The sequence below is a fragment of the Sceloporus undulatus genome, chromosome 4 (genome assembly GCF_019175285.1).
Source record: "Sceloporus undulatus isolate JIND9_A2432 ecotype Alabama chromosome 4, SceUnd_v1.1, whole genome shotgun sequence".
Lineage (NCBI taxonomy): Eukaryota > Metazoa > Chordata > Lepidosauria > Squamata > Phrynosomatidae > Sceloporus > Sceloporus undulatus.
Genome location: NC_056525.1, coordinates 188462728 through 188484773, shown reverse-complemented (window position 1 = coordinate 188484773; position 22046 = coordinate 188462728). Strand labels below are relative to the sequence as shown.

Genomic DNA, 22046 nt, shown 5'->3' with positions numbered 1-22046 from the left:
TGTGTATGGTGTTGTCATTTTAAAGATCTAATTTTAATGTTGCTAGTTGCCATTACATTCAGGTCAGATACGGGAACTATGATGGATGAGTAACATTAGTGCAGAAGTATGCAAAGGGATCTTGCCACACTTTTGAGACTAAAGGAAAGCTAGAAGTTGGCAGCATGAGTTCCATGCTTTTTAGTCGTGCTCCAAATGGAGGACATTTTGACATTCCCCCTGGAGAGAAGGTGGAAATGGAGGGCATGCCCTGGCAAAGGAGGATGCCTGGTCACCTTGGCCTCCTTCCTCAGATGCATTTGGTGGAATGGAAAGCCCAGGGACAGAGCTGTAGGACAGAGCTTTCCACTCCACCAAATGCATCTGAGGAAGTCAGCTCAAGTCTACAAAAGCTCAGGCGACCACCAACTTCTACTTTTGAGTTAAGGTGCGGCAAGGGAAGCTCTGGTGCCACTACAAACCGCCATGCCCAGGTTTCCATAGCCTTGAACCGTGGCGGTTATAGCGGTCTCAAAACGGATTATTTGTGCAATGTGGAGGCAGCCTGTATCTCTGAATGAGTACAAAAAAAATAGTACTAAAACCCCTATATATCTTTGAATGAGCAGAAACCCCTGTATTGGGGCAGAAACATTGTGGCCTTTGCCTGTATCTCTTTAAAATGTTGTAAGGGATGGTGACCCCAAGCCCAGGGAGGCCACTGGGGGGGATGGCCTCCCTCTCCGGGGCCTTTGGCCCATCCAGCCCTGCAGGGGTCAGTGTCGCCTAGCAATGCCAGCCTCTGCTGCCTCTGCCTCTGCCGCCTGGCCAAGCGCCGTCTGGCCGTCTGGGTGTCTCTGTCTGGGGCTGCTGTGACGGAGAGCCAGACGAGGAGGGAGGAGGAAGGCAAGGCAAGGGGAAAAGGCAAAGCCAGGAAGGAGTGGGACTCGAGAGGGGGAGCCCAGGAGGAGGAGGAGGAGGAGGCTGGGGAAGAAGAGGCTGGCAAGGGAAGGAGGGGGAAGCCCCAGCCGCCCCGAAGAGATGGAGGGCTTGCAGGGAAACCAGGTGAGTGAGTCCTCCTGGGTCTGTCTTTGGAGGCGCCCCGGCTGACCCTCCTCCTCCTCCTGAGCCTGGCCTCCTGCCTCTCCTCCAGGAGACGCCTTTCGGAGGGAGCCAAAGAGAAGAAAGCGGGAGGGAGAGAAGGAGGAGGAGGAGGAAGGAGACCCAGACAGTCCCGAACTTCAGCGCCTGGGGAAGAGGGGACTCAGGGAGGCCCAAATTGAAGGTCTCTGTGGGTGGAGGGAAAGGGAGAGGCGCTTCCCTCCTCGGTGGCCTCCCTCCGCCTTTGTGTCTCTGGGCTTCTTCCAGGCGAAGAAGGGGGCCCTGGGGATTGGGGGGGGGGGCAGACTTCCCCCCCAAAGGCCCCCCCCTTGGGAGAGGCTGGACCCCCAAAGGCTCCTCTCCAAGAGACAAGTCAGTGACTTTCAGAGCCCTGAGCCCACTTCCTCAGATGCATTTGGGGGAGCTTTCAGGGACTAGAGCCTATTTCCTCTTCTTTGGGGAAGGAAGGAGGGGGGCCAAATCCACGGGTGGGAAAGGCCACCAGGGACCCCCCCCCACTGGCATTTCTCTTCCCTGAGCAGCCCCCCCCCCCTTTGCAACTAGTTCACCCTCCTGACCTCCTCCTCCTCCTCCTCCTGAATGTCGATGAGTCTGTATGTATTGATGTATGTTGGGAGCCCCTTGGGGACTGCAGATGCAGACACAGGCAAACTACCTCAAGAGCCCATCAAGAGTAAGGAAAAGACTCATGCGGATAGAATTCAAAGGCTTTATTAGTGGTATTAGTCGGGGAAATCAGGATGCAAAGGGATCTTTCAGAGTCCAGAGCCCACTTCCTCAGAAGCATTTGGGGGAGCTTTCAGGGACTTGAGCCTAGTTCCTCAGATGCCTTTGGTGGGTCTGTCCCAGGGCTTTCCACTCCACCAAAGGCATCTGAGGAACTAGGCTCAAGTCCCCGAAAGCTCCTGCTCCAGTTTCTTTCTTTCACTTACTCTCCAAGATGCTACTAGATCCCTTGGCATCCTGATTTTCCAGACTTGGCACAGCTTTGTCTTTGAATTCTACCACCATGAGTCTTTTTGTCACATCAGATGGGGCTTTGGGATAGTTTGTCTTGTTTGTCTGGATCAGGTCTTTTTATTGAGAGTGTGGTGGGAAAGTGTCATTCCTCTTTCTGGTCTGTGCCCCTGTTTTAAAGAAGCTGGGCTGGCAACTAGAAGACTGTTTGAGTTGGGGCTTAGAGAGAATGGGAGCTCATGCTTTGTGTCATTTCAAACAGGACCATTTAACAAGAGCAACATTCTCTACAATTTAGAAGAAAAGGCAGGTTTGAAGCATCTCCTTCCAGTTATTAATACACACACAGACACACACACACACCCTGTATATATGCAGATATCCTCTTCTTGGGGATGGCTATGTTTTACACTTTGATGCACCAGACTGCTGGGTACTCTAGAGCTGTCTTACTTAAGAGGCTTTCGCAGAGGTATCTGTAAACTATACAGAATCATGGATGCAGCTTTGATAGGAGTTAGCAGGAAGCATCCCCTGCTGTCTGGCCTTTTGGGAAGTCAGTGCCTACAGAAAGTGCTTGTCCTTTTTCACACATTAAAGATAACTTTTCCTTTTATAATCTCCTATCTTGCATTAGCTATAGATTCAGGGATGCGTTATGGGTTGAATCAGAAGATGAATTCATGTAATACAGTAGATGTATATTTAATATATGTGGATACAGATCATTTTGGATTGATGCTGAGCACAGAATTGTTTTTTTCTAATGGGCCGAGATAAGAAAGTTGATTTGATAGCAAAATACTTACAAACTTATGCATGCCTCTTTCAAGCTTTGACCTGTTAAGGCTTAGATTTTTTTTTAAAATGTGTGTCTTCATAGTGTGCAAATTGTGCTAATTATGCAGTTACTCATTCAGTAATTTAATGTGGTACCAAAGGAGCATTAAGTGTTGTAAAATGTTACTATTTTAAAATGCCTGCTGTCACTTTTGCTTGTTCTCTCTCACTTTCTGTGTGTAGAATGAATAATTTACCTGAAGGAGATGGTGGAGAAATAAAAATGCAGAAAGTGTCTTGGGTGACTTAAGTCAAGGAAGATGGGGAGTTATTTGGTATTTAATAGTGTGATAGTCCAATCCTGTGTGTATTTATTCAGAAGTACTGCATTCACTGTACCTTATGCGGAGATAAGGTACATAGGGCTGCAGCTTAAAAGTTATGACTGCCTGTAGCTGAATATCTGAGTAATGAAGAGACCGGCTTTCAGAAAAAGTATTTTTTTAATTAGCAATGTTTTTTTTATTGTTCTGGGATGACATTTTAATAGTCTCGCATTTCCAAGTGACTCTCTGAATGTGATCCTATACATATCTACCCAGAGGTAAGTCCCATTCATTGACACTCCCAAGTAAAGGGGCTTTGGATTGGAGCCTTGATCTGTTTAACTGAAGCTTTATATTCAGTTTGCTCCTTTGCTAACTAACTATGGTTCTTTGCTAATGGCACAATTGTTTTGCAGCTACTAGGAAGTGTGTAAATATTGCGGCTTCCCTATTGCTAGAAATAAAGGCGATAGTTTCTTGGGCAGGACATTATGGGAGATGACATATATTAAAACTGGTGAATGTCCCTACTTCATTGCCAGCTGAAATAGTGACAAAATGTTCTGGACGTCTATATCTGTGCTGGTGTTTTCAGCACAAAGTATTGAGTTACTGGCTGTGAGATTCTGTTGTGGCACCATCTTAAGTGAAAAATACCCCACTTGCTTGTATGTATGAAAAGATGCTGCTAAATACTGTAGTTTGTACTTTGACCTATATTCAGCTCCTTGTTCTTGATCAGTGGTCTCATAGGTATTACATTACTAGCTATGTTCATACTCATACTATGTTCAGGTGATAGTCCCATTATATTCTGTTTTGGTCAGACCTCACCTACAATATTATGTCCAGTTCTGGGCAACACAGTTCAAAAAGGATGTTGACAAGTTGGAGCATGTCCAGAGGAGGGCAGCCAGAATGGTGACACATCTGGAAATCATGCCCTATAAAGAGTGACTTAGGGAGCTGGGTATGTTTAGCCTGGAAAAGAGAAGATTAAGAGGTGATATGAGAGCCCCTTTTAAGTATTTTCTGCAGTTCCAGAGAACAGGACCCAGAGCAACGGATTCAAACTACAGGAAGAGAGATTCCACCTCAACATTAGGAAGAACCTTTTGACAATAAGAGCTATTCGACAGTGGAACACACTTCTTTGGAGCGTGGTGAGCTTCTTTTTTTGGAGGCTGGATTTCTGTCAGGGGTGCTTTGATTATGAATTCCTGCATGGCAGGAAGTTAGACTGGATGGCCCTTGTGGTCTCTTCTAACTCTATGATTCTGTGATTCTATGATAAGAGTTCCAGCTCACCAAGTTTGGCGGATCCCAAATATCCAACACTAACTCACTAACTCACACCCCCTCCACCAGCTGGGATATTTACTTGTGAATAGGTTAATTTCTTCAGTGGTTAACAAATCTGTTAATGTTCTTTGATATAGCAGCAGCTTAGCTAATTGCTGTGAGAGTTTATTACTATAATGTTTTATCAATAGTTTTTAGATCTCAGGAATGACTTTTGTGTATTGCTTAGTCAAATCAGCTTGTATAGGCTATAGCATTGAGTTTTTGAAAAGTGTTTGAGATGTGTCTCAGTTTTATCATATGCTCATTGCTTAAATGTTGCATGTGAGTACATGCATGCATACTAGGTTTTTACATCTGCGTAAATTACCCCAGAATCATATGCCTTAGCTGCAGTTTTTGGGTGAGGATACTTGACCAACAAAGTTACTTCAGAAACCTAGATATCCAGTACTTCAGGAACCCAACCCCCCTTCTTCCTTTGTGGGTTTGGCTCTGTAGAGGAGACCCATATGATCTCCCTCATTACTTACCACCATACATCTTTTGGTCCTCTTCAGTTGGGTGTTTGGCTCTGTAGAGGAGACACTGCAGAAATCTCTGCATCAGATAGGAGAGGTTGGGAGGTGTAAACTGAGATTAGATCTCCTAGTCCAGACTGGAACTGTAAGAGTTCTGTATAGAGAGATTGCCACTTGTTCATATGGCAGTTCCAAGATCACAGGATTTGAGTCTTAAGAGTAGCATAGCTTCTGCATGCTACTTTTAGCAACATCTTGTTGAGAGGGGTTTGGGCAAGTACTCTGTGCTTGGTCTGTATGACTATTCTTTTTGGTATTGGCACCCAACAATAGCAGCTGTGTGTTGTTGTTTTTTAAATCTGATGCCAATACAGTTCTTAAGAATCCATTTTCTCACTGTAAACATTCTTAAAGATTCTTTCACTTTACCCCACTAATGGCTATTTCTAAGAATAATCTCCTTGCTTGACAGATTGACGAGGTGCTAAATTTCTGAGATAAACGGCATCTTACATTTGATGTATCTCTTTCAGATTTGTATTGGTGTTTTATATTTTCCATGCCCAAAATGACCAAGAGCATAATCCTTGTCCCACATCTTGTGCTCCACTAACCAAAATTTTCCCTTCACCATGAAGGGAAAATTCAAAGAATTGGACATGAAAATGGCAGGGCCTAGCTTTTCTGGTTTTCATTATAAGGTGGCTGTTATGGCTGCACTGTAGCAATAAGAAAGTCTTGCAGAGTGGTGCTTGGTTAATGTAATGAAAAGTAAGCCAAAGAGAACTTGTTTTCATGGTTGTTTGTGGTTGGCTTTCTTTCACAAGGGGTAAGAAAAGTGTGTTACTTAAAGCAAATGCCTTCTGGTCTGTACAGTGGACCCTTGTTATATGCTGGGGTTTGGTTCCAAGATCCCCCGTGTATAACAAAATCCGTGTATGCTCAAGTCCCATTAAATATAATGACATAGCAAAATGGTGTCCCTTATAAAAATGGAAAATCAAGGTAAATTTATACTTTTTTGGAACATTTTCAAACCGTGTATGCTTGAATCCGTGTATAAAAAATCCGTGTATAAGAAGGGCCGACTGTAATATCTTTTACAAATGACTCTGCTGCTGCTTCACATGTAAGTAACTCTGTTAATATCCAGTATGCTGTAACTGTGTATAGCAAAATATAAATTTTGGGTCTATCACTTAATTGTCTTCAGTTCAGTATTCAATTGCCACAGGTTGGATTCACCAGTGTTTCCTAAGCTATTCATATTTGGCTTATGGTGTTCCATTGTATATACGTAGTAGTGTTTTTTTTTTTAATTCAAGAAGGTAGTGGGATTTTTAGACATTCTGAGTGCTGTATGATTGCCATGACTGCCAATATCTGTATGTGTCCCAATTTTTCCTTTTAAAAATGACCTGAGCTGCATATATATTAGCAGGAATTGGCCTTGCCATTCAAGAGAGTAATTGCAGAGTATGGGCTCATTCTCATTTGCAGTTTAAATCGATTCCTGATTTGCCCTTGCTTCGTGTTGGAAATCGATTCCAAAAGGTCCCTGGTTCCCACTATGAAAGCGTTTTTTTTTCTTACCCCAATGTAATCGCTTCTTTTTTGGCATGGTTGTTGTCTCCACTAGTTGAACTGCTTCAAAATGCATGTCAATCATCCGTGACGTATGCGACAGCCGGACTTTTGACAAGCCTGTGTGTGTGGGGGGGGGGGGGGGGGTAAGAGGAACATGCTACAGAAGGCTGAAATGAACAGAAGGCTGAAATGGAGGGCATGTCCTGGAGAAGGAGGACCAAGTTTGGGGGGCAAGGGACCCATGGGTGGAGGTGGGTTTCCCTTGCCATCCCTTCCTCCGTGGAGTATCTGGTGGGTTTCTTCCCTGCCCCTGCCACCTTCGAGCAAGCCAGTCGGGCTCCTCTGTGCCTCTCCCTCCTCTCCTTCTTACTCCTCGGGGGTGATGGTCAGCTGTGGGATGACCAGCTGGAGCACCCCATTGCAGGGCTGGCAGCCATTTTTCGTGTCCGACTCTGGCCCCTGGCAGCCCCCAACACCTCTGGTTGAGGCGCAGTGAGCCTCAAAGAAAGAGTGGAGCTCCCCGAAGCTCTGCTGCTTGACCTGGCCCAACTCTGGGCTACTGCTGTGCCCCTCGCCTAGGGAGCTGGGCTGCTCCATGGAGGCACTGAGGCTGCGCGAGGAGGACCAGCTGGAGAGGAAGGCAAAGGATGGTGGGGGCACTGAGAAGGAGGAGGAGGAGGAGGGGGAGGAGGCAAGGAAAGGTTGGAGCACTGAAGAAAAGGAAGAGGAGGAAGAGGAGAGGAAGGCAAGGAACAATGAGGGTCCTGACCAAGAGGAGGAGGAGGCAGATGGAAGAGAGGGAGGCAAGGAAGGGTGAGGGCCCTGAGGAAAAGGAGGAGGAGGAGGAAGTTGAGAGGAAGGCAAGGCAAATTGGTGTGACCTATGGATGCCATTTTTAAAAAAAAAAAATTGATTGCAGAATCAATATAATGATTTAGCAACAACTTGCCTTTGCAAGTAGTTGTGAAATCAATAAATCGATTCATTGATTACTTTTATTTTTAAAAAAAGCACCCATAGGTCACAGCAACAAGTAAAAAGGCAGCACTGGGGGGGTGTGACATCTCCAAAAAACTGGTGAGGAATGGTAAACACTCCTCTACCATTTGTCCCTCCCCTCCAGAATGATGCAATTCCGATCTGTTGTTCCCACTTGTTGAACACACTTCAGAATCGATTCTTTTCAAAAGAACCACTTTAAAACTACTGTCAGAACAAAGTGGGTTTTTTTTAACATTTGCCTCGCTTCATTGTGACTGCAATCAATCGCACCAGGATCAGAACCAGTTTCAAATGGGAACAACGATCATATAATTCGATCGTCAGTTTGCTTTATTTCGTAGTGGGAATGAGCCCTGTGAAAATAATTGGAATTTCCAACTAGAGTTTAGTAGCATAGCCCTATAGCTCCACCGAGATGGCTTCTTGCTCTGGTTCATAAAGTAGAAAGGGGGGGGATGTTTGGGCAAGCAGTCTCTAGTCTTCCCCACATGACATTTGGTTCCCTAAATACAGTGGAATCTGGAATTTCTCTGAGCTATGTAATCTGAATGGATCTAGCTTTGTTACTCCTCTTGCCACAAACAGTGTGTGTGTGTGTGTGTGTGTGTGTGTGTGCGTGTAAGCTGGCTCCCCAACCAGAGAAGCCTCCAGCTTTACCCTTTCCTCATCAGGGAGGAGAGGGAAAATGGAAAGCCTCAGGTTAGGCTCACAGGTCTGAGGTTCAATTCCTCTGCTGTTGTCTGTGACAGTATCATATTCTCATTCATCAGCCACTTAAAAGTACTTTGAACATGTTGGTCACATGGGAAGATGTAAGATTAATTGGTAGACTTCAGATGTCTGGAGGAGAAATTGGTGCTTGTAGTCAAGTTTCATAGTATTTGTACACCTTGTTGCTAGGCTATCCAAAGAGATAATAATAATATAATGTATTTTCTCCAAGAAACATGAGGCACTCACGAAAAAAGTCCCCTCTTCATATATGTCTATACTCATGTCTCAGTCTGTTTTATTCTTTAAAATAGGGAGAATGGCACGTTAGCCCTTATCTAAAAGTATGATTTATGTAAATCTCTTCTGCTGAACATGTTGTTCAAACAGGTTTTGAAACGATGAAGAACTGAAGTGTAATTTCTTTGTTGATTGGCAACAGAGAGCTTTCTTAGATGAAGTATGGTTCTGCTGTGCCAAATGGTTGACTTTTCAAGAAGGAAAAAACACAAAAGGTTATGTGAAAAGTACTCTGGTTAATATATCGGCATTCCCAGAACCCACTAAAACTTGGGCAAGCTGCCAGATACCACTTAATGAGGATGCAGAATGTTTGGCACAAATCTGCATAAATACAAAAGAATTTCAGAAAAGGAGTTTGTGAGTGTAAGTTGCATATCTATATCCATCATTAATTTTTAATTACTATACTTTGCACTCAAGATGGTTTCCAATTAGATTACTGACTGTTGCATCTCTAACATTTTTGTTTCTCTGCCTTGTTTAGATTGCTGCTTTCTATCCACTTCCTGTTCCATCATAGAAAGTTATTCAAGTAGGTAGTTAATACCTCATCAAGTTTTCATCAGCTTTAATACTCAAGGATCAGGATGGGTAGAGGAGCAAAGGGAGCTTGCTTTGAGACAGGAATGGGAGCTTTGTATCGAATTAGCTTCTCAGTTATCACAGCGATATGTATTTTGTTCTGAAAAATACCTCCTGGAGAAGGTAGTTTTAAAAGCCCTGCTGAGGATGGGGGGGGGGGGGGGGTTTGCTTGCACTAACTGAGAAAGGAAAGAGGTGGGTAGATTGACTGGAGAGTCAGAGGGGCCATGTCCTCAGGCTGAAGAAAGAGTCTGAATGTAAGGCCATTTCTGCATTAGGTACTTTAAGGCCATTTCTGTGTTAGTAAAAATGGAGTTTCCTGATGGGGAATTCATAAGAAGCTGGGGGAGTGGGGGGTTAACTTCCTCCCAATTATATGTGTGATTTTTTGTTTTTTAAAGCATTGACACTGGCCCATTACCCCTCTGCCAGGTATGCCTGTTTCTGATCATAATGTGTAATGTGTATTGAGATTTTTTTATTGGCTAAAAGAGACACACATTTAAGAAACTGTAGGTTGTCAGACTGTTTATATGACAGTGCATGTCTGTGCTTGCCAAGATCTAGACAGTCTGTTAATGTTACATGCTGAGGATAGATAAATTACTGGGTCTAAGACATGGCTTGGGCCCAGGATACCTAAGGGACCGTCTCTCCCCGTACATTCCGCCTCGCACCCTCAGAACGTCTGGGCAGCAACTACTGAAGGTGCCTGGGGCCAGATTAGCCTCCACCTCACGGAGGACTTTCTCCACAGCTGCCCCAGCCCTTTGGAATAAGCTGCCCATTGAGCTCCGCTCATCTACCACTCTGGCCCAATTTAGGAAGGATCTTAAAACCTTCCTATTCCAGCAGGCATTCCCTGAATAAAATATCCTGTGGGCCTCCCTCCTCTTTTCGTGGCCATGAGGTTGGGCTATAGGGGTTTTTTATGTGTATTGTATTTTATGGGTTTTTTACCTTTCTTGTATTGTATGTATTTTAATTCTTGTTGTTAGCCGCCCTGATCCCTGGAAGGGCGGGATAAAAATAAAAATTTTATTTATTATTATATTATTTATAAATGCACTTACATTTAGTACATATCTGTGATACACCCTTATAGATTTTTGCTCAGTATTGTCTATTGTAGTGGAGATCAAGCAACATGTTTGGCACCTGTTTATTAATTAAGCATTGATAACTTATTCTATGCCTCAAACCTTTGGCTTTATCTGTAAGCAATACTTAAAATATAATACAGAGAGAGAAATGTTTTTAATGCAGCAGTTTTTAGTGCAGTGGCTAAAACAGCCATGCAGCTTATACCCAACTATTAAATATGTGTAAGAACAGCAGGAGATCTTAGATCAGTATGTGGACTTGTGTGTGTATGTGCCTTCAAGTCTCCTGTTGATGTAGGGCAACCCCATTCATTTCTTAGGCAAGGAATACTGAGAGGTTTGCTGGCCAGAATTTGGCAATTCTGTGGATGGCTGGAATTCCAAAGATGGGGTATTTTTGTGAGTCTTGATCAGTACTTAACAGGTAGCAGTGTAAGAGAATCTGAGGTGTACATTAGGACATTGCAGGTCAGGTATCCTGCACGACTGTGTTCATTTTTCTAGATACTGCTTCCATGGTAACTTGAGTGCTTTGCTTTTCTGTAATGTCTGTGCAGGACTTTGGGGGTAAACATTGCAAATGACATAGGCTTTCCCGGTGGAAACATTAACTGTAAACCATTACTATATAAACCTGTTCATGTATATTTAGTAATAGAGAATAATCTTGGGAGTTAGACTCATTTCTGCAACTGGCTCAGAGTGCTTGGTGGCAGCTTTAACTGGATAGGGATAACGTAGGCACTGGTCACTTTCCAGTTAGACTCTTTATGAGTCTGCCCTCAAAGATGTCTCAGAAACTTCATCTTGTGCAAAATCCAACATATTACAAGATTGCTCGCTGGATTACTCTATAACATAGTTCTTAAATCAGCTGAACAGACGTCCTATTTGCTTCCACTCTGAATTCAAGGTGTGTGGAATGACATTTAGAGCCTTTAATGGCTTGGGACCACTGTACTTGAAGGTATACCTCTCTTTATATTAGGGGTGGGCAAAGTGCATCTTGCAGGCTACACGTGGCTCTCAATGTTGTTTTTGTGGCCCCCCCCGCCCCCCCCCCCACGAGTAATTGTGTTAGGAGCAAAAAAGAATATGTTAATAGAAAGAGCATATTGTAATGGAAATATGTATGCTAACTGCTACCACCTTGAAAATCTTCCTGTTGCCAACTTTTAAACAGTGGACAAAGAAAGCTAAATGTCTCACAAAACTACAGTTCCCAGAATCTCCTAGCATTCAGCCAGGGCAGTTAAGACAGTCTCAAACTGGATTATTTCTGTGGTGTGTTTTGGACCTGAGTTAACAGTGCTGTCTCACTAGTTGTATAGACTTTTGTGATAATTTGAGTTCTTATTTTTGGGTTAAAATGTGTAAAGACTACCGTTTCTGTCATGAGAATGTGAGTTTCCTCTACAGTCTTTACAGATTTCATTGAACAGCAGATCTTGCTTTGCCTTTGAGGTATACAATGCCTATTGGAAATGTGAGGATCTGCCATTGTGTGGTTTTTCCCTTCCTTGTTCTGCCTGCATCTCTTTTTGGGTGCTATCAGTGTGAACTGGCAATTGGGTATAAGTTGCAGGGGACCTTCTGTTGAAGCAATCGAGATTGTGTACTAGCAAACTGTCTGATCTGTGAGCACTTTGTAGACAAAACTCAGTCACATTATGGAACATAATTGGGATTTCCTTCCAAGGCAAATAGCAATTTAAAAGGAGCTATTTTTGTCAGGATTGCAGCAGAAAGGAAATAATTCAGCATTCACTCCCTGCCTGCTATGATCCCACTTAATTATTACTCTCCCCCATAGCTGTTGTTTGCCTTTTTAAAAAAGTACATGTTAAATGTGACACTTGGAACAGTTTGGCTCTAAGTTATTTTACTCTCTGGCGTGTTACAGACCGCCCAAAACAGGTGGTCTCACACCGCTGCTGGTTGCTCCGCGAGGGAACCGCAGCAGCCAAACCGCACGGCTCCCTCGCGGAGCAAAAAGAAGCCCCAAAATGGCGCTTCTTCTTGCGCCCCGGATGGGACGCCGTGAGGTGCTACTCGCGCACTCGCGGCATCATATCCGGGGCGCAACGTATGGACGCTATGCATCCGATATGTAAAAATGGCAGCGCCTGTGTGTATAGGGCGCTAGCATTTTTACGCCCCCGTCACATGCTAGGGGTGAGGCTGGTGTGGATGCTAGGTCCTCGGCCAACCCCTAGCACGTGACAGGGGCACCGCAAAGGCCCATTTGTAACTTAACATCAGTCGGACTTAAATTAGTTCTGATTAAATTTTTACCTTTATTTCAGTGGGTCCCAAGAGCAACTAATGTCTGAATCTAAACACATTTTCATTATCATCAGAATGAATCTGTTCTATAAAAATATGAAAGTTTGTCTTAAAATTTTTAAAATACAATATTTAATAGATAGGCCAAAACATTGTTATTTTCTCTTTCTCCCTCTCTTCAGTACCTTTTTGTTGTGTACCTTTAAGTCATTTCCAACTTAGAGTGACCCTGTCATGGGGCTTTTTTTAAAGGCAAGATTTGTATAGAGTGGTTTGCTTTTGTCTTCTGCTAAGGTTGAGAGAGAATATATTGCCCAAGGTCAACAAGTGGGCTTCCATGATTGAGCAGGGATTCAAACTCTGGTCTCCAGAGTCATAGTCCAATGCTAAAACCACTATGCTATGCTGGCTCTTGTACAGTGCCTAGGAATGCAAAAGATAATTCTTGAAAAAGGATTGTGGGTAAATAATGAAACTGAGGCCCTTCTGATTGCCAAATATTTTATCTGTAGCTTTTCTTTGGTCTTCATTCAGTGTTTTCCCAGTAATGTTTGTTGTAACTATTCCTTTGTTTCTGTTATAGAAATCCCACTCAATCTACTTTCAAAAGATGTTGGAATCAATGTTGTTTTTTCTGTTTTTAGAATATAACTGTGCTGAACTATACACTTTTGTTTTCTCACTAGGGAACTATTTGTGTTCTTCTGTTACACACGAGGAAGCTCGGAATTGAGAGACAGGACAGCTAATACAGAATAATATCTATGGGCCTGAACAGACAGGCCAAAATAAAGCTACTTTGGGTCACTTTGAAGGTATGCTGTTTAAATGATGCATGCATCTTAAGAGGCTGGAAGTTGCGCCAAAGCCATGCTCCAGTCCTAAGGACTGGAGCACAGCTTTGCTGCAGCTTCTGGCCTCTTAAGATGTGTGTGTCATTTAAACAGCATTTAAACAGCTATTGATTTCCTCTTAGTCCAAGAGCGTGACTCATTTAGGCTAGCCCAGTGAGTTGAGTGGAGATTCTAACCATGGTCTCCTGGAGTCCTAGTCCAATACTGAAACCATAATACCACACTGACTCTTATTTGATCTTTTCCACATTTTTAGTCTTACTGTTTCCACACATTCTTTGCATATTATGCTCTTTGTTATGCACACTGCAGCCATTTTATCATGGCAGCACATATATTCATTCTGCCAGATTTGCTACACGAACTAATAAGTTGATCAGCAGTTTCATCTTTTTTCTTTACATAGCAGACATTTCCTATCTCCCATTATTATTTCAATATTTGTACTAATGCTATTTGATTGAAGTGCCTACTCTTGAGGGACAAATAAGTCCTTGGCTTTCTCTTTTTCCAAGTCTCATTCTGTAAACATTTGCAGATGATCTTCTTCTCAACTTTTTTCTTTTATGCTCTTAATAAACTGACAATGTAGTAGTTTGTTTTGCTAGGCCTCAAGGTGATTTTTAAAATAATCTTATTTTTACAGGTATTTTTTTGTTTTTTGATATTCAGTACATTTTCTCTATGTACATATTAGCATCTATATACACCACTAAGCAAATCTATTGCTTTCTTTGATGTATTTGCTCAAAGATCTTTTCTCTTCTACAACAATTTGTTTCATTTGTAATTATCCCCAGCCCCCAATGCTGCATGGTAGATACAGCTGATCAATATAACTTCAAGAGTGTAAAGCAGGATATTATGTTATAATTCTCTGGATTTTTCTGGTTTGGACATTAGTTCTGCTTGAGTCCAATCAACAATCCCAGCACTTTATTGGATAAGTGGTGTGGTTTGGATAGTTATTGACCTGACCTGACCACTTTTTCTCTGTAATTCCATTTGTCGAATTAACAGTTATTTCTTGCTTTTTAAGCATCAATAATAATTAATCAATAATTAATAGGTTATTATTAGTTTCACATACTGCCAGTATGTGAAATTTTAGCCGTGTTTATTGATAGTGTAGCACATTTATCAGTCTCAAATTCCATTAAGATATCTTGACTAAATAGTTTTACATATTTGTAAGGATTAAATTTCTGGTGGCAATTTCCATATAGTTTTAGAGCATCCATATAACAAAATGGCTTGTTTTTCAATTTCCTTTGATATGTCATATCTCTGATTTTTTAAAATTAATATAAAAGTAGTGTCATTGCTATGACAAGTAAGGGAGATTTGGAATAATCCTTAAAATCCTATGTTTAATATTAAATTTGTCCACATTTTTTTCTTTTTATTTTTAACATGGTATGCCATGATTTCATTACAGCAATTTTCTAATTTTTTGCTCATTCCTACAATTTTGTATATTTTTTACTCATATTTGTAGTAAAGAATCAAATACTTTTTTTGCATTTGATTCATGTTATCTGTAAATTTGTTTTGTGTATTTTACAGTTTTTCAATTTCATTTTATCAACTAGCAATGGATCAGTTAACTGGAACAATTTCCTTTCTGATCTGTTGGACTGGATGAGGGCACAGAAATTCACACTTAAGTAGGATAAGATAGAGATGCTCCTGGTCAGCTGAAAGGCAGATCATGGAATTGCAGTTTTGGGGTACTCCTGGACTCAGACTTGAAGTGAGTACCAGGTTTTTATGGTATTCAGGAGTGAACACTTTTTCTCTGCAATTCCATTTGCATTGATTGTTATAACAGTTCTGCGTCATCATGCACAAATTGTTGAACAGCATTTGGAATTCTAACCCTGTTTCTATCACTTTTTACTTTTGCTTCTTGTCCTTAAGCACTTGAGGTTTCACTGTCACTCAGTGAGGTTTTTCTTTCTTTTTGGCTACAGATAGAGTCTTAGTTGCATTTTCGCTTAGCAGTGTCCCTAGTTGTGGTCCAGCATTCTGGCTCCCTGTCAATTAAGCTTAGTACTGCTAATTTTGTCTTTACACAGTCTTTAAATTCTACAGCAATGTCCTTCACGTTGTGTTTTGGCATGAGAATAACTTTAGCTTTAGCTTTATTCTAATTTTTGATGTCAGTGGTTAATGGTTTGTGCCACAACCTACCGCTGGTCATGTTTTTGCAGAGAAAATGGAGCTTCGCCATCTGCTGCTTTCAGTTATGTAATCTATTTGATTTATGCATTGACCCTCATGAAGAGACAGGATTTGCAAGAAAAGACAATAATCCTTGGCAAGGTGGAAGGCAGCAGGAAAAGAGGACAACTGCATTCCAGTTTGATAGGTTCAGTCAAGGAAGCCATGGCCTGTAAGACCTACGTAGCTGATTATAGGGTGACTTGGCAGTCTCTCATTCATAGGGTCCCCATAAGTTGAAGTTAACTTGATGGCAGTTAACAGTAACAACAACATTGGTTATCAAGTGATGTCTACATAAACATTCATTTCTCTGGTTGCGTGAAGAATGTCTATAACAAATAAACTGTTGGCCTCACAAAATCCTGCTTCATTTCTTATTCGTAGGGTAAATTCTGTGTTTCTTCCTTTTGCATTCTCATTGCCTATGATTACCAACATGCCCTGTTTTGGTCTTTCAGTAATTTTCTCCTGAGCTCCCACATAGAACATCTTGATTTGTTCCTCATCTGTGTCTGCAGCAAGTGCATAAACTTGGAATATGGTTGTATTGATAGGTTGTCCTTGATGTTTTATTGATATTATTGCATCAGACTTTGCATTGTATCCCTGGACTTCTTTTGGTATGTCTTACCTCACTATTAATACTACCGTGTTTCTTATTTGATTGTCATTTTCAGAGACAAACACTCTGCAATTGTCTGAATGAAAATATCCCATTCCTCTCCACTATAGCTCATTCCTGTCAAGTATATCTCTGTGTTCCAATCCTTGTTTTATGATTTGTAGCTTTCCCCGATTCATGCTTCTCCCATTCTATGTTCCTGGAACATATGTTATGCAATTTTGGACTTTTCTTTCATTTGAGTCATTCGTTCGGCTTGAGTCTAGCTGTTTCATTAGACACAGCATTTCTTGTCCTTGTCCTCTGTTCTTCCCCAGTAGTATGTGTGCCATCCAACACTGAGGTCCCATCTTCTAGCCTTGCCTCTTGTTTCATTTTAGATTCTGTAATCATAGGGTTTTTGAGGTAAAAGGAATTCAGGAGTGTTTTGGCATTGTTTTCTTCTGCACAGTTCTAATTTCTTTAGTGCTACTCTTAGAATCATAGAATGATAGAATCATAGAGTTGGAAGAGACCACAAGGGCCATCCAGTCCAACCCCCTGCCATCCAGGAAATCATAATCAAAGCATCCCTGACAGATAGCCATCCAACCTCTGTTTAAAGACATCTAAGGAAGGAGACTCCACTACACTCTGAGGGAGGGTGTTCCACTGGCAAACAGCCCTTACTGTCCTTCACCAGTGTCAACCCTGTACTGTTCCTGCCCAGTAGCTGTTGTTGTTATTGTTGCTATCATTCTTGTTACTGGGAATCTATCAGTGTATTTCCAAACAAAATACAGTATACAGTTTTGAATGGCGCGTTACAGACTGCCCAAAATGGGTGGTCTTGCGCCGCTGCCGGTTGCTGCATTCGGGAACTGCAGCAGCCAAACCGTGTGGTTCCTGGGCGCAGCAGCAAATAAGCGCCAAAATGGTGCTTCTTTCTGGGCCCCGGAAGAGGCGGCGCAAAGCGCGAGGCGCGCACTCGCAGCACCACTTCCAGTGCACGACGTCCGGACGCTGCGTGTCCACGACATCAAAATGGAAGCGCCCATTTGTATAGGGCCCCGCCATTTTGACGCACTCATTACGTGCGAGGGGCAAGGCGCGTCAGGAAGCGCCGCCCCTCGTGTGTAATGACGGCGCCTCAAGGGGCCCATCTGTAATGCGCCAAAGTCTGGTTTGTGTAGCAGGAGCTGCCCCTTTACTCACAGCAAAAGTGGGTCAGTCCCATAAAATTTGTAAATGTCTCTGTACAATACATACAAATGATGCCATTGCTGAAAAACGAAATGAAAAATATTAATAAATTACTGCTGTAGAATTTTGAACTGCTTAATGTAGAGTGATGCAACTGAAAATGCATCTTTTATTGTAATTATTGACAGCGTGAAGCCACTGGGACAATTAATTCATCTTCTAAAGTGTCCTTTTAGCAGTCATCTTGCTGACACAGCATTATTTTGGTGCCAATGTTTTGTTTTGTTTGTAATAAAAATAGATGTCATGCTATACAGTGCATGTGTTTTCTGAACACTACTTTCAGTGTTGAAATCATAGGCTGGTAGATAAACAAATCTTGTTTTAATTAGCCATGTCTGTTTTAAGCAAGACTATGTCAGAATATAAATTTAACAGACTAATTAGGGTTTGATTAAAACAGCACTAGTGTATGGAATTGTAAAATTGCCTCTTTAATACATTTTATTCTTAGGTGCCTCAAATTATTATTCTCATACGGTTAGATTTGTATTTAACTAAATAGTGAAATGTTTAAGATACAGTCCCTCTATTTATGGAGGGAAATGGGCATGCGAACCCAGTTTTAAGAATATCTCCGTAAAAATTTTTTTAATGACTAGTGATGGTGAAATTAAATTGTTATTCATAACATAGTTGTGAAATATGTTTGGATATTATTTGAAAATAGACATGTACTCATTTTCAGCATTTAGTATTGTAAAAGAATGCTAAGCAATAGCTTAAAATATTTTTCACTTCTGAACTGTCACCAAGATGATATAGGCTAACAACATTATGCTATGAAAGTTTACTTAGGAGAGTTTAGTGCCAAGTAAGTGGATATAGGATTGCTGCCCAAATTTGTTAAAATGACTAGATATCAATAATCCAATAGATAGGATCACAGAGTTGATGTAAACCAAGAGAGTTATTGGGTGTTGAAGTCTCTGTGCAGATCTTAAACCAGCCATGGATATACTGCATAGCAACAGACAAATTCTCTTTGGTCTAGTTATCTGTCTGGAGAGTTAGAAAATCCTATACTGTACTATGTCATAGTTAGGGCTGTGATTTTTGTCCTGAAAAACAATGTGTGGGTGAAAAGAAACTATAAAATCCCCCACAAATCTACTTTCAGTTTTTTTCCTTTTGTCTGCATACAGATATTTTAAGACACTGTCTTTTCCTTCTCTGCTTTAGTCGATGTTCATTGCAGCATGAAACAGCAGGGAAAGATACCATTCAGTACTGAACCTGGTGAACTCAAGGCATATAACGAGTCATGTTTGGCTAAATCCAGGCTCACTAATGGCAAATGAAACTTATTTAGAGTGAGGCCAAGGCTTCCCAACACTGGGAACTAAACACTTCACATGTTCTGTTACATCAGTTTTTGATACATTTCTGAATGGAGGGGTGCTTTCCACACTGAGTATGGGGTTTGCAAAACAGATCTTTCTGCTTTTAGCTCAGGTCCCAATATTATAGGCTATTTGAGGAAACTGGGAGTGGTGAACCTGGTCCTGCAGGTATCTTATGTGTATATCTGCCATGAGGTGTAGACAGCACGGGGGCATCATTAAGCGACATGGCCTACACTGGGTGACACCCCAGAAGAGGGATAATACCTGGTTAGGCCCCCCTCCCACTCAGGATGAGAAGGGTCAAGCGTGCCCCTCCTGGCTTTGTTGCTGTGGTGGATGAAATTGGTTTTGACTTGCCTTTCTCAAGTGATTGGCTGCTTTGTTCTAATTTAAACTACAACTTAGGTTAACAAGGTTGTCATTTTCTTTGCCATTCAGTGGCATAGGTAAGAGGTGATAAAAATGCAACTATGCAGCTACTGTTGTAATGCAGTCCAAGTGGCAAGGAATGCTAGGGGTTTGCAGTTCAACAACATCTGAAGGATTGAATGATTCCCACTATTGGCTTAGATGTTTGAAGGGCCAGAGAGCCTTGCTAGCCTGAAGGAGAAACTGAATATTAAGAAGAGTTTTTAAAAATATTTTGAATTACATGGTGTGAGCCAACTCTTTTTGGACTACAGTCCTCAGAAGCCCAAAACTGTCATGCCCACTTCAGAATGTGGTATTACAGGTCATTGTTGTTCTGTGCCTTCAAGTCATTATTGACTTATGGTGACCCTTAGGCGACCCTATTATGGGGTTTTCTGAAGATGAGAGTGTTTGATTTGCCTAAGGTCACCCAGTGGGTCTCCATGATCAAGTGGAGAATCGACCCCTGGTCTGCAGAGTCCAGCGCTCAAACCCTTACACTATGCTGGCCTTCTAATTGCAGGTATACCTCAGTTAAGGAAGGAGATGTGTTCCTAGGTGCTATTTATTTAACTGAACATTTGGTACCAGAAGTAGAATACTGATAGCTCCATACACCACAAAAAAAATAAAGAGCTGTTCAGCATCATTCAGCAAAGTTTTTGTTCAAAACTATGAATATTACTTATGAAGTGAAATAACCAGGTCAGGTAATCATTCCACAAGCAAACATAAATATGTTGATCCTTCTAGAGATCACTTGAGGGCAAAAATATAACTAGGGATGATTTTGCTTTCAACAATCTCCACATACCTGAAGATTTCTAAGATGGCCACACTTCTAGATCCATTTTTTTTTACTATGCTGGAGGTAGCTGTTCTGTTTTGCTGTGCCTGCTCTGTGAGTACTTCTGGAGGGAGCCGCTGTTTATTTTCTCTGTTGCATGTATGCGCACACAGCTACATTAGGTTCAACTACAGCAGAATCATGCTATTTCCCAGTTTAAGATTTATTTCATTATTTACTGCAGACATGGCTGCTGCAATCGACACTGCAGCCTTCCAGCATCCTCCCAATGCTGATGGCACCAAAAAACTTCCAGCTAGACAGAGGATGGGGAAAAGGGGGTGGTGGTGGACATAAACATGTTTGTAAATAAAAGCTTTACAGACAAAAGCTTTGCTAATTCATGTATGCAAGCATCTAGGGGGGGACATTCCTGCTCATTCAGTTTGGGTAGGACCATGGATCCTAAAGTCCTCCTGATTGCTTTGCAACACTGTTTACATTAAGAAATGTAATTAGTTAGCCAGAGAATCACAGATATAGTTAGCAAGCGTCAATTCTCATGATTATGAATGGCTTGAAATGATTCTGATGTGATTCTGGGAAGTGTAGCCAGCCCAACCATATCTGGCTTATTAACATATAACCATTATCTGTATAAATATATATTCCAGGAAGATATTGTGACTATGAAGAAAAAGATTGTTCTCACATTCTTACATCATTGATTATTTCTCTCCCTGGTTTTGTTTGGGATACTTTTGATGAAGTAGACATTTCCCACTGCCCCAGTACATGTACTTGAGGCAGTTTTGGAGATCTTTGCCCTCCAAGCTTGGGAAATGCAGTGTGCAGTGACATTGATATATCCTGCTCTAGGGTGTGAAATCTGAACAAAAGATATTGATGGTGGGGAAAAAGCTCTTGAAGTTTAAACAGACTTGGCTGTCCCTTTTCACCTCCAAGTTGTATAAGAAATTCAGTAGAAGTGAAATGAAATTGTCTGAATAGGAACAGTGCCCTTTTAAATTCTAATTAGGGAATGAATTAACTAGTATGAATTTTTATGAGTCACAATGAATTACAGGTATTAATTACTTGACAGTCTTACATACACTAAAAGCAGTGGTTATCCAAATGGATCTTCAGCTGACAGATCAAGCTGAATGTCATTAATTAGTCTGATCAGAATTTCATTTTACTTTTCAAAAGTGTTCTTCACCCTCTCTAGTTCTTTTAATGAAGGGAAGTTGAAATAGGACACAGTGAAGGCAAGAAGTACATTCATTCTAGTCTTCTGGGTGGGCTGTAGAACAGGGAAAACTGCTGTTGGCAGGCTTTCAAACTGTGGTGCCTTGTGGCTAGATTCTGAAATTCTGAATTATACATATATCTCATGCATGCCTCATGTAGAATGAGTTTTATTACTAGAATGCAAGCATCCAGCACTCAAAGGAGAAGAATGTCTATTGAACACTAGTACTCTTTCTCACAGTGCAGACCTTGACCTAATTTCTCTAAGCATTTTCATCTTTTATCCAGTTGCTGTAGCATAGGCTACTACTGTTGTATGTACACAGCTCAAAAGGCACTTAAAATTAAGTGTTATTTCTTTTCATATTCTTTACAGTCAGTTGTGTACTGGCTTTAACTCTGATGCTGAATTTAATAACCAGCCATTGTTATGCTCATTGCATGGAGTTTGAAGGGAGAGGATGAATTCATGTGAATATTAAGAAACTTTACAGTAATTCCAAATATTAGAGATTAGAGGAAGGAATCTTGTGCATTAGAAGAATGGTTGTGTGGTTAGGCCTGTGATTAGTGAAACAAGTGGTAGAAGGCAATGGTTGGGTCATTATAGAGAAAAGTGGATTTAACAGTACAGTATGTTAGTTGCTCTGTGTTATGGATATTGTCCCAACCAGCACTATTCCTGATAGCTTGTGTAACAACCCATTATTTGATAATCTTGATGATGAGTGTTAGTTTGGTTA

At 41.5% G+C, this 22046-nt stretch overlaps 1 protein-coding gene across 1 annotated transcript in view; it reads left to right on the top strand.

The window, feature by feature from the left end:
• The first annotated feature begins 933 nt into the window (after nt 1-933).
• LDLRAD4 (low density lipoprotein receptor class A domain containing 4) overlaps nt 934-22046 on the top strand; it is a 331135-nt gene continuing 310022 nt past the window's right edge. The window contains exon 1 of the mRNA XM_042463141.1: nt 934-1044. The gene's annotated coding sequence lies outside the window, so the exon portion shown is untranslated. The remainder of the gene's footprint in view (nt 1045-22046) is intronic.